The sequence below is a fragment of the Tamandua tetradactyla genome, chromosome 14, assembly GCF_023851605.1.
Source record: "Tamandua tetradactyla isolate mTamTet1 chromosome 14, mTamTet1.pri, whole genome shotgun sequence".
NCBI lineage: Eukaryota > Metazoa > Chordata > Mammalia > Pilosa > Myrmecophagidae > Tamandua > Tamandua tetradactyla.
The window spans coordinates 73,473,864-73,490,113 of record NC_135340.1 but is presented as its reverse complement, the minus strand read 5'-3'; positions in this window follow the sequence as shown (position 1 = coordinate 73,490,113).

The window sequence follows — 16,250 nt, the reverse complement described above, 5'->3', positions numbered from 1 at the left end:
TCCTGTTATTTCAGCACCATTTGTTGAATTTGTTTGTTTGCTTGTTTGTTTTTGCATTTAGGAAATTCACAGACAGGGAATCAAACCCAGGTCCCCCACATGGCAGGCGAGAATTCTACCACTGAACTACTGTTGCACCCCCTATTTTGTTTTTATTTTTGAAAGATAATTTTGCTGCATGTAGAAATCCATTTCATTTTGCATGGTTCATATTGCTATGTCTCCAAGTCCATTAATCTTTTTATTTTGTACTATCTAATCTGCTAGTACATCCACCAAGTGTATTTTTCATTTCTTTTTATTCATTTCTAAAAGTTTGGTTAGTATATTTTATATATTCTATGTCTTTCCATATCATGCTCATGTTTTCCCCTACCTTTTTGAACATATGGAATATAATTATAATAAATGTTTTAATTTTTGTCTGCTAATTTTATCATGTGTGTCATCCTGGGTTGGTTTCAACAAATTGCTTTTTAAAAAACTTTTCATTAGAGGAGTTATGAGTTTGCAGAAAAATCAGGCATAAAATACAGAGTTCCCATATATCACCCTATTATTCACACCTTGCATCAGTGTGTACATTTGTTACAATTGATGAAACTACATTTTTATAATTGTGCTAGTAACTATAGTCCATGGTTTAATTTAGGGTTCACTGGTTGTATTGTGAAGTTCCATTGGGTTTTTCTTTAAATTTTTATTCAAGTAACATATACATAAACTAACATTTCCCCCCCCCCCCTTTTTTTTTTAGCTCGGATGCAGCTTCATTCAGTGTTTTAACATGATTACTTTACAATTAGATATTATTGTGCTGTCCATTTTTGAGTTTTTGTATCTAGTCCTGTTGCACAGTCTGTATCCCATCAGCTCCAATTACCCATTATCTTACCCTGTTTCTAACTCCTGCTGAACTCTGTTACCAATGACATATTCCAAGTTTATTCTCGAATGTCGATTCACATCATTGGGACCATACAGTATTTATCTTTTAGTTTTTGGCTAGACTCACTCAGCATAATGTTCTCTAGGTCCATCCATGTTATTATATGCTTCATAATTTTATCCTGTCTTAAAGCTGCATAATATTCCATCATATGTATATACCACAGTTTGTTTAGCCACTCGTCTGTTGATGGACATTGTGGCTGTTTCCATCTCTTTGCAATTGTAAATAATGCTGCTATAAACATTGGTGTGCAAATGTCCGTTTGAGTTTTTGCCCTTAATTCCTTTGAGTAGATTCCCAGCAATGGTATTGCTGGGTCGTATGGCAATTCTATATTCAGCTTTTTGAGGAACTGCCAAACTGCCTTCCACAGTGGTTGCACCATTTGACATTCCCACCAACAGTGGATAAGTGTGCCTCTTTCTCCGCATCCTCTCCAGCACTTGTCATTTTCTGTTTTGTTGATAATGGCCATTCTGGTGGGTGTGAGATGATATCTCATTGTGGTTTTGATTTGCATTTCTCTAATGGCCAGGGACATTGAGCATCTCTTCATGTGCCTTTTGGCCATTTGTATTTCCTCCTCTGAGAGGTGTCTGTTCAAGTGTTTTTCCCATTTTGTAATTGGGTTGACTGTCTTTTTGTTGTTGAGTTGAACAATCTCTTTATAAATTCTGGATACTAGACCTTTATCCGATATGTCTTTTCCAAATATTGTCTCCCATTGTGTAGGCTGTCTTTCTGCTTTCTTGATGAAGTTCTTTGATGCACAAAAGTGTTTAATTTTGAGGAGCTACCATTTATTTATTTCCTTCTTCAGTGCTCTTGCTTTAGGTTTAAGGTCCATAAAACCGCCTCCAATTGTAAGATTCATAAGATATCTCCCTACATTTTCCTCTAACTATTTTATGGTCTTAGACCTAATGTTTAGATCTTTGATCCATTTTGAGTTAACTTTTGCATAGGGTGTGAGATATGGGTCTTCTTTCATTCTTTTGCATATGGATATCCAGTTCTCTAGGCACCATTTATTAAAGAGACTGTTCTGTCCCAGGTGAGTTGGCTTGACTGCCTTATCAAAGATCAAATGTCCATAGATGAGAGGGTCTATATCTGAGCACTCTATTCGATTCCATTGGTCGAGATATCTATCTTTATGCCAATACCATGCTGTTTTGACCACTGTGGCTTCATAATATGCCTTAAAGTCAGGCAGTGCAAGACCTCCAGCTTCGTTTTTTTTCCTCAAGATGTTTTTAGCAATTCGGGGCACCCTGCCCTTCCAGATAAATTTGCTTATTGGTTTTTCTATTTCTGAAAAATAAGTTGTTGGGATTTTGATTGGTATTGCATTGAATCTGTAAATCAATTTAGGTAGGATTGACATCTTAACTATATTTAGTCTTCTAATCCATGAACACAGTATGCCCTTCCATCTATTTAGGTCTTCTGTGATTTCTTTTAGCAGTTTTTTGTAGTTTTCTTTGTATAGGTTTTTTGTCTCTTTAGTTAAATTTATTCCTAGGTATTTTATTCTTTTAGTTGCAATTGTAAATGGGATTCGTTTCTTGATTTCCCCCTCTGCTTGTTCATTGCTAGTGTATAGAAATGCTACAGATTTTTGAATGTTGATCTTGTAACCTGCTACTTTGCTGTACTCATTTATTAGCTCTAGTAGTTTTGTTGTGGATTTTTCCGGGTTTTCGAAGTATAGTATCATATCGTCTGCAAACAGTGATAGTTTTACTTCTTCCTTTCCAATTTTGATGCCTTGTATTTCTTTTTCTTGTCTAATTACTCTGGCTAGAACCTCCAACACGATGTTGAATAATAGTGGTGATAATGGACATCCTTGTCTTGTTCCTGATCTTAGGGGGAAAGTTTTCAATTTTTCCCCATTGAGGATGATATTAGCTGTGGGTTTTTCATATATTCCCTCTATCATTTTAAGGAAGTTCCCTTGTATTCCTATCCTTTGAAGTGTTTTCAACAGGAAAAGATGTTGAATCTTGTAAATGCCTTCTCTGCATCAATTGAGATGATCATGTGATTTTTCTGCTCTGATTTGTTGATATGGTGTATTACATTAATTGATTTTCTTATGTTGAACCATCCTTGCATACCTGGGATGAATCCTACTTGGTCATGATACATTTCCCCTTTTAACCACATTCAAATATATAATACAGTGCTACTAATATTGTTCATAATGTTGTGCTACCATCACCACTACCCTTTACCAAATTTTTTCCTTCATTGCGAATGAAAACTCTGTGCATTTTAAGCCCTAACCTCCTATTCCCTACCCCTACCCCATCCCCTGGTAACCTATATTCAAGATTCTGGCTCTCTGAGCTTGCTTATCCTAATAATTTCCTATCAATGAGATCATACAATATTTGTCCTTTTGTGTCTGACTTATTTCACTGAATATGATATTTTCAAGGTTCATGTTGTACATTTATCAGGACTTCATCCCCCTTTTTTTTTTTTTTGGCTGAATACTCTTAATATGTTATTGAAATCAGTTTACTAGCATTTTGTTGAAGAGTTTTAAATATATATTAATCAGAGATATTGGTCTGTAATTTTATTTTCTTGGGGTATCTTTATCTGGCTTTGATATGAGGGTGATGTTTGCCTTGTAGGATGAATTAGTTTTTTTCGTAGGGTTTGAACAGGTTTGGTGTTAATTCTTGGAATGTTTGGTAAGGAAGCTACCCGATCTGGGCTTTTCTTTGTTGGGAGGTTTGTAATTATTGATTCAATCCTTTTACTAGCTATTGGTTGTTGAAATCTTCTATTTCGTCTTAAGTCAGTGTAGGGAGTGTGAGTTTCTAAGGATTCGTCCATTTCATCTAAATTATCTAATTTATTGTTGCATGTCCTTTTTATTTCAGCAGGGTCAGTAGTAATGTCCTCTTTTTCATTTCTAATCTTAGATTTTTTAAAAAATATTTTTATTGGTAAATCTTCATACACATGTATAATTTTAGTTATTGGTGTCCTTTCTCTTTTTTTCTTTGTCAGTCTAGATAAAGATTTGTCAAATGTAGTGATCTTTTCAAAGAACCAACTTCTGATTTTGCTGATTCTCTGTAGTGTTTTTTCCCCCCATTTAATTAAATCTGCTCTAGTCTTTTTTACTACCTTCCTTCTGCTCACTTTGTATTCAGTTTGCTCTTCTTTTTCTAGTTCTCCCAGTTTTGAGATTAGGTTTCTGATTTGAAATCTTTTTTCTTTTTTTTTCCATATAATAACTATTTTTATTATTAGCAGTTAGTTCTTTTTTTTTCCAAATTTATTTATTTTTTTATAATACATAACCACATACAAACACAAACATTCTTATCATATGATCATTCCATTCTTGTTATATAATCAGTAATTCACACTATCATCACATAGCTGTATATTCATCATCATGATCATTTCTTAGAACATCTGCATCAATTCAGAAAAAGCAATAAAAAGCATACAGAAAAGAATTCATACATACCATGTCCCTTACCCATCCCCTTCACCTATCACCAGCATTTCAATCTACTAAATTTATTTTAACATTTATTCCCCCATTATTTATTTATTTTTAATCCATATATTTTACTCATCTGTCCATAAAGTGGATAAAAGAAGCATCAGACACAAGGTTTTCATAATCATGCAGTCACATTGCAAAAGCTGTATCAATATACAATCACCTTTAAGAAACACGGCTACTGGAACCCAGCTCTGCAGTTTCAGGCACATAGGCATGTTTCTGAAGCCCATGATTACCATCTGTTTTCAACACCCTGCATTGTTGACATTCCTGTGCTCTTCCTCATGCAGAAACATTTTTAAATTTGCACATTTAGTCACTATCATTATACACTCTAGGCATTCCTAGATTATACCATCTCAGTCTTTATTGTCTATCATTCCTTCTGGAAATCTTTCTTCTTTTTAATGTAAGCATTCGGAGCTATAAATTTCTCTCTCAGCCCTGCCATTCCAGCATCCCATAAATTTTTTTAAAATATTTTTTTGAGGATCTGAAGGACTTCCGGAGAAGATGGCGGCTTAGTAAGACGTGTGGGTCTTAGTTCCTCCTCCAGAACAGCTACTAACGAAATAGAAACAGTACAGAACAGCTCCCAGAGCCACGACAGAGAACAGAAACACAGCGTACCCCATTCTGGAACGGCTGAACCAGCTAAGAGAATCCTCTGCGGTGAGGTCCCCGAGAGGCGTGCGCTTCCCTGGGCCGTGGCGGCTGGCGGCCGGAGCCCCTCCCTCCCTCCTTCCCGGGCCGGCTGGGAGATTTGGATCGGAGATCCCCCAAGCCGCGGTGGCCGGTGACTGGAGCCCCTTCCACACATGTGGCTTCCCGGGCCAGCTGGGAACTTTGGATCAGCACCCCCCCCAAGCCGTGGTGGCTGGCGCTCCCCCCCCATGCGAGGCTTCCTCGGCCGGCTGGGAGATTTGGATCGGCACTCCCCCAAGCGGCGGTGGCCGGCGCACCCCCCCACGCACGTCTTCCCGGGACTGCTGGGAGATTTGGATCGGCACTCCCCCAAGCCGCATCAGCTGGCGACCCTCCCCCACAACGAGAGTCTTCCAAAGTTAAAGGAGCCACAGCATCTTTTACTGGTGGGACCCACAGAGAGACGAGCACCACATACTGGGCAGGATAAGAAAAACAGAGCCCAGAGACTTCACAGGAAAGCCTTTTAGCCTGCTGGGTCCCACACCCAGGGAAATCTGATTAAATGCCCAGACACCAGCAAAAAATAACGGATCACACCAGGAAAATTGAAGATATGGCCCAGTCAAAGGAACAAACCAATAGCTCAAATGAGATACAGGAGCTGAGACAACTAATTCTGAATATATGAACAGAAATGGAAAACCTCTTCAAAAATCAAATCAATAAATTGAGGGAGGACATGAAGAAGTCATGGGCTGAACAAAAAGAAAAAATGGAAAGTCTGAAAAAACAAATCACAGAACTTATGGGATTGAAGGACAAAGTAGAAAAGATGGAAAAAAACAATGGAAACCTACAATGGTAGATGTCAAGAGACAGAGGCTAGAATTAGTGAACTGGAGGATGGAACATCTGAATTCCAAAAAGGAACAGAAACTATAGGGAAAAGAATGGAAAAATTTGAGCAGGGGATCAGGGAACTCAAGGGCAATATGAACCGCACAAATATACGTGTTGTGGGTGTCCCAGAAGGAGAAGAGAAGGGAAAAGGAGGAGAAAAACTAATGGAAGAAATTATCACTGATAATTTCCCAACTCTTATGAAAGACTTAAAATTACAGATCCAAGAAGTGCAGCGCACCGCAAAGAGAATAGACCGAAATATGCGTTCTCCAAGACACTTACTAGTTAGAATGTCAGAGGTCAAAGAGAAAGAGAGGATCTTGAAAGCAGCAAGAGAAAAACAATCCATCACATACAAGGGAAACCCAATAAGACTATGTGTAGATTTCTCAGCAGAAACCATGGAAGCTAGAAGACAGTGGGATGACGTATTTAAATTACTAAAAGAGAAAAACTGCCCACCAAGACTTCTATATCCAGCAAAATTGTCCTTCAAAAATGAGGGAGAAATCAAAACATTTTCAGACAAAAAGTCACTGAGAGAATTTGTGACCAAGAGACCAGCTCTGCAAGAAATACTAAAGGGAGCACTAGAGTCAGATACAAAAAGACAGAAGAGAGAGCTATGGAGAAGAGTGTAGAAAGAAGGAAAATCAGATATGATATATATAATACAAAAGGCAAAATAGTAGAGGAAAATATTATCCAAACAGTAATAACACTAAATGTCAATGGACTGAATTCCCCAATCAAAAGACATAGACTGGCAGAATGGATTAAAAAACAGGATCCTTCTATATGCTGTCTACAGGAAACACATCTTAGACCCAAAGAAAACATAGGTTGAAAGTGAAAAGTTGGGAAAAGATATTTCATGCAAATAACAACCAGAAAAGAGCAGGAGTGGCTATACTAATATCCAGCAAATTAGACTTCAAATGTAAAACAGTTAAAAGAGACAAAGAAGGACACTATCTACTAATAAAAGGAACAATTAAACAAGAAGACATAACAATCATAAATATTTACGCACCGAACCAGAATGCCCCAAAATATGTGAGGAATACACTGCAAACACTGAAAAGGGAAATAGACACATATACCATAATAGTTGGAGACTTCAATTCACCACTCTCATCAATGGACAGAACATCTAGACAGAGGATCAATAAAGAAATAGAGAATCTGAATATTACTATAAATGAGCTAGACTTAACAGACATTTATAGGACATTACATCCCACAACAGCAGGACACACCTTTTTCTCAAGTGCTCATGGGTCATTCTCAAAGATAGACCATATGCTGGGTCACAAAGCAAGTCTGAACAAATTTAAAAAGATTGAAATCATACACAACACTTTCTCGGATCATAAAGGAATGAAGTTGGAAATCAATAATAGGCGGAGTGCCATAAAATTCACAAATACATGGAGGCTCAACAACACACTCTTAAACAACGAGTGGGTCAAGGAAGAAATTGCAAGAGAAATTAGTAAATATCTCGAGGCGAATGAAAACAAAAACACAACATATCAAAACCTATGGGACACAGCAAAGGCAGTGCTAAGAGGGAAATTTATTGCCCTAAATGCCTATATCAGAAAAGAAGAAAAGGCAAAAATTCAGGAATTAACTGTCCACTTGGAAAAACTGGAGAAAGAACAGCAAACTAACCCCAAAGCAAGCAAAAGGAAAGAAATAACAAAGATTAGAGCAGAAATAGATGAAATCGAGAACATCAAAACAATAGAGAAAATCAATAAGACCAGAAGTTGGTTCTATGAGAAAATCAATAAGATTGATGGGCCCTTAGCAAGATTGACAAAAAGAAGAAGAGAGAGGATGCAAATAAATAAGATCAGAAATGGAAGAGGAGACATAACCACTGACCTCACAGAAATAAAGGAGGTAATAACAGGATACTATGAACAATTTTACGCTAATAAATACAACAATTTAGATGAAATGGACGGGTTCTTGGAAAGGCATGAACAACCAACTTTGACTCAAGAAGAAATAGATGACCTCAACAAACCAATCACAAGTAAAGAAATTGAATAAGTCATTCAAAAGTTTTCTTTTCTAAGAAGAAAAGTCCAGGACCAGATGGCTTCACATGTGAATTCTACCAAACATTCCAGAAAGAATTAGTACCAACTCTGCTCAAACTCTTCAAAAAAATTGAAGTGGAGGGAAAGCTACCTAATTCATTCTATGAAGCCAACATCACCCTCATACCAAAACCAGGCAAAGATATTAAAAAAAAGAAAACTACAGACCAATCTCTCTAATGAATATAGATGCAAAAATCCTCAACAAAATTCTAGCAAATCGAATCCAGCAACACATTAAAAGAATTATACATCATGACCAAGTAGGATTCATCCCAGGTATGCAAGGATGGTTCAACATAAGAAAATCAATTAATGTAATACACCATATCAACAAATCAGAGCAGAAAAATCACATGATCATCTCAATTGATGCAGAGAAGGCATTTGACAAGATTCAACATCTTTTCCTGTTGAAAACACTTCAAAAGATAGGAATACAAGGGAACTTCTTTAAAATGATAGAGGGAATATATGAAAAACCCACAGCTAATATCATCCTCAATGGGGAAAAATTGAAAACTTTCCCCCTAAGATCAGGAACAAGACAAGGATGTCCATTATCACCACTATTATTCAACATCGTGTTGGAGGTTCTAGCCAGAGTAATTAGACAAGAAAAAGAAATACAAGGCATCAAAATTGGAAAGGAAGAAGTAAAACTATCACTGTTTGCAGACGATATGATACTATACGTCGAAAACCTGGAAAAATCCACAACAAAACTACTAGAGCTAATAAATGAGTACAGCAAAGTAGCAGGTTACAAGATCAACATTCAAAAATCTGTAGCATTTCTATACACTAGCAATGAACAAGCTGAGGGGGAAATCAAGAAACGAATTCCATTTACAATTGCAACTAAAAGAATAAAATACCTAGGAATAAATTTAACTAAAGAGACAAAAGAGCTATATAAAGAAAACTACAAAAAACTGTTAAAAGAAATCACAGAAGACCTAAATAGATGGAAGGGCATACCGTGTTCATGGATTGGAAGACTAAATATAGTTAAGATGTCAATCCTACCTAAATTGATTTACAGATTCAATGCAATACCAATCAAAATCCCAACAACTTATTTTTCAGAAATAGAAAAACCAATAAGCAAATTTATCTGGAAAGGCAGGGTGCCCCGAATTGCTAAAAGTATCTTGCGGAAAAAAAACGAAGCTGGAGGTCTCACACTGCCGGACTTTAAGGCATATTATGAAGCCACAGTGGTCAAAACAGCATGGTATTGGCATAAAGATAGATATCTCGACCAATGGAATCGAATAGAGTGCTCAGATATAGACTCTCTCATCTATGGACATTTGATCTTTGATAAGGCAGTCAAGCCAACTCACCTGGGACAGAACAGTCTCTTCAATAAATGGTGCCTAGACAACTGGTTATCCATATGCAAAAGAATGAAAGAGGACCCATATCTTACACCCTATACAAAAGTTAACTCAAAATGGATCAAAGATCTAAACATTAGGTCTAAGACCATAAAATAGTTAGAGGAAAATGTAGGGAGATATCTTATGAATCTTACAATTGGAGGCGGTTTTATGGACCTTAAACCTAAAGCAAGAGCACTGAAGAAGGAAATAAATAAATGGTAGCTCCTCAAAATTAAACATTTTTGTGCATCAAAGAACTTCATCAAGAAAGTAGAAAGACAGCCTACACAATGGGAGACAATATTTGGAAAAGACATATCGGATAAAGGTCTAGTATCCAGAATTTATAAAGAGATTGTTCAACTCAACAACAAAAAGACAGTCAACCCAATTACAAAATGGGAAAAACACTTGAACAGACACCTCTCAGAGGAGGAAATATAAATGGCCAAAAGGTACATGAAGAGATGCTCAATGTCCCTGGCCATTAGAGAAATGCAAATCAAAACCACAATGAGATATCATCTCACACCCACCAGAATGGCCATTATCAACAAAACAAAAAATGACAAGTGCTGGAGAGGATGCGGAGAAAGAGGCACACTTATCCACTGTTGGTGGGAATGTCAAATGGTGCAACCACTGTGGAAGGCAGTTTAGCAGGTCCTCAAAAAACTGAATATAGAATTGCCATATGACCCAGCTATACCATTGCTAGGTATCTACTCAGAGGACTTAAGGGCAAAGACACAAATGGACATTTGCACACCAATGTTTATAGCAGCATTATTTACAATTGCAAAGAGATGGAAACAGCCACAATGTCCATCAACAGACGAGTGGCTAAACAAACTGTGGTATATACATACGATGGAATATTATGCAGCTTTAAGACAGAATAAACTTATGAAGCATGTAATAACATGAATGGACCTAGAGAACATTATGCTGAGTGAGTCTATCCAAAAACTAAAGGACAAATACTGTATGGTCGCACTGATGTGAACCGACTTTCGATAATAAACTTGGAATATGTCATTGGTAACAGAGACCATCAGGAGTTAGAAACAGGGTAAGACAATGGGTAATTGGAGCTGAAGGGTTACAGACTGTGCAACAGAACTAGATACAAAAACTGAAAAATGGACAGCACAATACTATCTAATTGTAATGAAATTATGTTAAAACACTGAATGAAGCTGCATCTGAGGTATATTTTTGTTTGTTTGTTTGTGTTTTTGTTTTTTTCCTTTTTTTAATATATTTTTTATTTTTATTTTTATTTTTATTTTTATTTTTATTTTTTCTCTATATTATCATTCTATATCTTTTTCTGTTGTTTTGCTAGTTCTTTTCCTAAATCGATGCAAATGTTCTAAGAAATGATGTGATTATATGTGATTATATTAAGAATTACTCATTGCATATGTAGAATGGAATGATTTCTAAATGTTGTTAGTTAATTTTTTTAATTAATAAAAAATATATATATTTTTATTGCTAAAACAACATACAAACACGAACACTCTTAACATACGAACATTCCATGCATGGTGTACAATCAGTGGCTCACAACATCATCACATAGCTGTATATTCATCACCGTGATCATTTTTTAGAACATTTACATCACTCTAGAAAAAGAAATAAAAAGAAAAAAGAGAAAATTCATTCATACCATATCCCTTACCCCTCCCTCTCATTAACCACTAGTATTTCCATCTACCCAGTTTATTTCACCCTTTGCCCCTCTATTTGTTTGTTTTTTTAATCCATATTTTTTATTCATTTGTCCACATCCTTGATAAAGGGACCATCAGACGCAGGCTTTTACAATCACACAGTCACGTTTTAAACATTATATCTTCATATAGTCATCTTCAAGAAGCAAGGCTACTGGAACACAGCTCTGCAGTTTCAGGTGCTTCCCTTTAGCTTCTCAAATACACCATAAACTAAAAAGGAGATATCTATATAATGTGTAAGAATAACCTCCAGGATAACCTCTTGACCCTGTTTCAAAGCTGTCAGCCACTGACACTTTATTTTGTCTCACTTCTCTCTTCCCCCTTTTAGTCAAAAAGATTTTCTCAATGCCTGTGTGCTGGGTCCCAGCTCATCCCGGGATTTCTGTCCCATGTTGCCAGGGAGGTTTACACCCCTGGGAGTCACGTCCCATGTAGAGGGGGAGGCCATGTCGGCTTAGAGAAAGAGGCCACATCTGAGCAACAAATGAGGTTCTCTGGGGGTGACTCTTAGGCCTAATTTTAAGTAGACTTAGCCTATCTTTTGCAGGAATAAGTTTCATAGGGGCGAACCCCAAGATCAAGTGCTCGGCCTATTGATTTGGTTGTCCCCACTGCTTGCTAGAATATCAGAAATTCTCCACGTGGGGAAGTTGCTTATGACCCCATTTCTCCCCAGTCCCCCAAGGGGGCTTTGCAAATACCTCTTTATTCACTGTCCAAATCTCTCTGGGATTTATTGGGGCATCTCAATAACCTGGACAAAACCAACAATATCTCTTGTCCTATTCAGGATTCCATGTACTTATGGTACTAACTAAACTGACCATGCAAATTAAATTAGGAAATGCACTACCCAAAATATAAATTTTGCACCAAATAAACATCTCTCCTTTTAGTCTCACACAGAAGTTGAAAACATGGATGATATCATCCTTTACCCAGTCTTCCGATATACCTTAGTTCTGTCCAGATCTGATTCACTCATGTCTCTACTCGATGTCTGATCACTTTTTCAACTTTTTAAACAGTTCCTGTATGGGGTACTGCTGACATTCATAGCTTCAGAGCTCTAACTCTGAGTCTCAGGTGTCACATAAATACCCAAAGTTTCTGGGAAGGACCATGTTATATACAAACAACGCAGTATCTCAGAATTTAGAATTAACTTACACCTCCTGAATAGATGCCATTGCTGTAACAGCTTACAATCTAGGACCCTTTACAACAAGCCCCAACCTGATAATCCATGCTCTCGACTTTAGTTCACTGAATTTTTATATTATGGTTAGCTGAGGCATGATAATATTTATCTTTTTATATTTTTTTATTTTTTTAATTTTTTACATGGGCAGGCACTGGGACTCGAACCTGGGTCCTCTGGCATCGCAGGCAAGCATTCCTGCCTGCTGAGCCACCGTGGCCTGCCCAATGTTTGTCTTTTTGTTCCTGACATTTTATTCAACATATAGCTCTTAAGGTTCATTCATCCAGTTGCTTGCCTCCCAACTTCATTCCTTCCTGTGGCCCCTCCGTAGTCCATTGTATATATTCACCATAGTTCCCCTTCCATTCCTCTGTCATTGTACCCTTGGGCCACCTCCATTCATTGTGGATCAGTAACACTACTGCCAGAAACACCAGTGTGCCAATGTTCAAGGCTTGCTTTTTTTTTTTTGATCGTTCCGTTCTACATGTATAATCAGTAATTTACACTATCATCACATAGTTGTATATTCATCATCATGATCATTTCTTGGAACATTTGCATCTATTCAGAAAAAGAAATAAAAAGAAAACAGGAAAAAATTCATACATACCATACCCCTTGCCTCTCCCCTTCATTGATCACTAGCATTTCACTCTAAATTTATTTTAACATTTGTTCCCCCTATTATTTATTTTTATTCCATATGCTTTACTCGTCTGTTGATAAGGTAGATAAAAGGAGCATCAGACACAAGGTTTTCACAATCACACAGTCACATTGTGAAAGCTGTATCATTATACAATCATCTTCAAGAAACATGGCTGCTGGAACACAGCTCTACATTTTCAGACAATTCCCTCCAGCCTCTCCACTACATCTTGACTAACAAGGTGATATCTATTTAATGTATAAGAATAACCTCCTGAATAACCTCTCGACTCTGTTTGGAATCTCTCAGCCACTGACACTTCATTTTATCTCATTTCTACTCTTCCCCCTTTTGGTTGAGAAGGTTTTTTCAATCCCTTGATGCTGAGTCTCAGCTTATTCTAGGGGTTTTCTCAATCCTTTGACGCTAAGTCTCAGCTCATTCTAGGATTTCTGTCCCACGTTGCCAGGAAGGTCCACACACCTGGGAGTCATGTCCCACATAGACAGGGGGAGGGTGGTGAGTTTGCTTGTTGTGTTGGCTGAAGAGAGAGGCCACATCTGAGCAACAAAAGAGGTTCTCTTGGGGGTGACTCTTAGGCCCAATTTTAAGTAGGCTTGACCTATCCTTTGTTGGGTTAAGTTTCATATGAGCAACCCCCAAGATTGGGGGCTCAGCCTGTAGCTTTGGTTGTCTGCACTGTCAAGGCTTGCTTTTAAGTGTTGTTAAGTGAAACTTAAGTTTTGGCCAAATTTTACCCCATTGCAATGGAAATACCCTTCTGAGTACTCTGCCTATTATAAGGGTTTTCCACCCAGACTGTTGGAAATATGAACTATTTCAGCACTATGTGAGCTCTGAGGATTTCTCTTCTGTTCTTTTATGGTTGTTCTTTCTCTAATCTCAAGTTATCTTCCTCATATGTTTGTCTTGCTCTGTACTCAGCTGAAAATACAGAACTTTCTCTATGTTCAGCTCTCTCCTCTCCATATAGTGCTCTCTTCTTGGGTACTCAATCCTGAAAATTCCAATTGCCTTGGCCTTCCTGAATTCTCAGCTCTGACTTCACTCAGGTCCACCAGCTCCATTCGGGTTCTCCCTCCCTCGGTGTGGCCTGGAAACTCTAGGTAGTGAACGTTGTCACTTGCAGGCCTTTCTTTGCCTGTTTGCCTTTTCTCAAGGACCACTGTCTGCCCTGCCTATTGTCCAATGTCTGAAAGTTGTTGTTTCATATATTTTGTCTGTGTGTTGTTGTTTAAGTTGGGAAGGTAAATCCATCCTCCGTTTCTCCATGATGGCCAGAAGCAGAAAAGCCTGAATCTTGCCAGCATTTTTGTCTTAATTTATGTCTGTTTCATTCACTGCTGTATTCTTTGGGTGTAGCAGTTTCCAGCACATGTTTGGTACTCAACAATTGTCAAATGAATAAGTAGTATCAATTTTAAAAGCTTGACTCAATAATTAAATGATATAACACTTATAAAGAGCTTATTGTGCTGTCTGGTACATAGTAAGCCAGGGACTTCTGACATCTTCACCTTTGCTTATGCCCTTTCCTCCATTTTGTAGAGAGAAAATTTACGGTTATTGAGATGCTTCTATGAACCACCTCTACATGCTTTTACACCTCCTTTTTTTTTTTTTAATTAATTTAAAAAAATTAACTAACAAAACATTTAGAAATCATTCCATTCTACATATACAATCAGTAATTCTTAATATCATCACATAGTTGCTATTCATCATTTCTTAGTACATTTGCATCGATTTATAAAAAGAAATAAAAAGCAACAGAAAAAGAAATAAAACGATAATAGAGAGAGAAAAAAAAAGACTATACCTCACATGCAGCTTCATTCAATGTTTTAACATAATTACATTACAGTTAGGTAGTATTGTGCTGTCCATTTCTGAGGTTTTGTATCCAGTCCTGTTGCACAGTCTGTATCCCTTCAGCTCAAATTACTCATTATCTTACCCTATTTCTATCTCCTGATGGTCTCTGTTACCAATGACATATTCCAAGTTTATTCACTAATGTCAGTTCATATCAATGAGACCATGCAGTATTTGTCCTTTAGTTTTTGGCTAGTCTCACTCAGCATAATGTTCTCTAGGTCCATTCATGTTATTACATGCTTCATAAGTTTATTCTGTCTTAGAGCTGCATAATATTCCATCGTATGTATGTACCACAGTTTGTTTAGCCACTCGTCTGTTGATGGACATTGTGGCTGTTTCCATCTCTTTGCAATTGTAAATAATGCTGCTATAAACATTGGTGTGCAAATGTCCGTTTGTGTCTTTGCCCTTAAGTCCCCTGAGTAGATACCTAGCAATGGTATTGCTGGGTCATATGGCAATTCTATATTCAGTTTTTTGAGGAACCGCCAAACTGCTTTCCACAGTGGTTGCACCATTTGACATTCCCTCCTTTTTGTTTTTAATTTATATTTTATTTGGGATACAGAAAGTGATCATATCAAGTTTACCAGGCTGGCAGTGACTCTGCTATACCATTGCATGAGTCCCACACTGCTGATCGGTGTTGCAGCAATGCATCTCTTGATTCTTTTATAGATACTCAAGGTGTGGTCCCTGCACCAGCAGAATATGCATCACCTGGGAGCTGAATATCAGCACCTACCTTAGACCTACTGAAGCAGAATATGCATTTTAATAGTATCCGCAGCTGATTTGAATGTGCATTAAATTTGAGAAGCACTACCTAGTGAGTGCCCTTTCCTCCACAACCATAATCAACATTCTCTACTCTACAAACTCCCATTCCAATCCTCCTATGTCCTACTTTCCCCGGAAGATCTCCCTCCATCATTCACTGGAAGTATCCTTTCAAACTTGAAAGAGACAAATTTAGGGCAAGTAAAAAAAATGATTACTTTACATGGTATATGATAAATGTATGTAGGATATCAACCCATGTTTCAATTTGTAAAAACTACCAGAATGCAATATACCAGAAATGGAATGGCTTTGTTTGTTTTTAAACATCTTTTATTATGAAATATACCATATATGCAGAAAAGTGATAGATTTCAAAGTACATTCTAACAAGTAGTTATAGAACAAACTTCAAAGT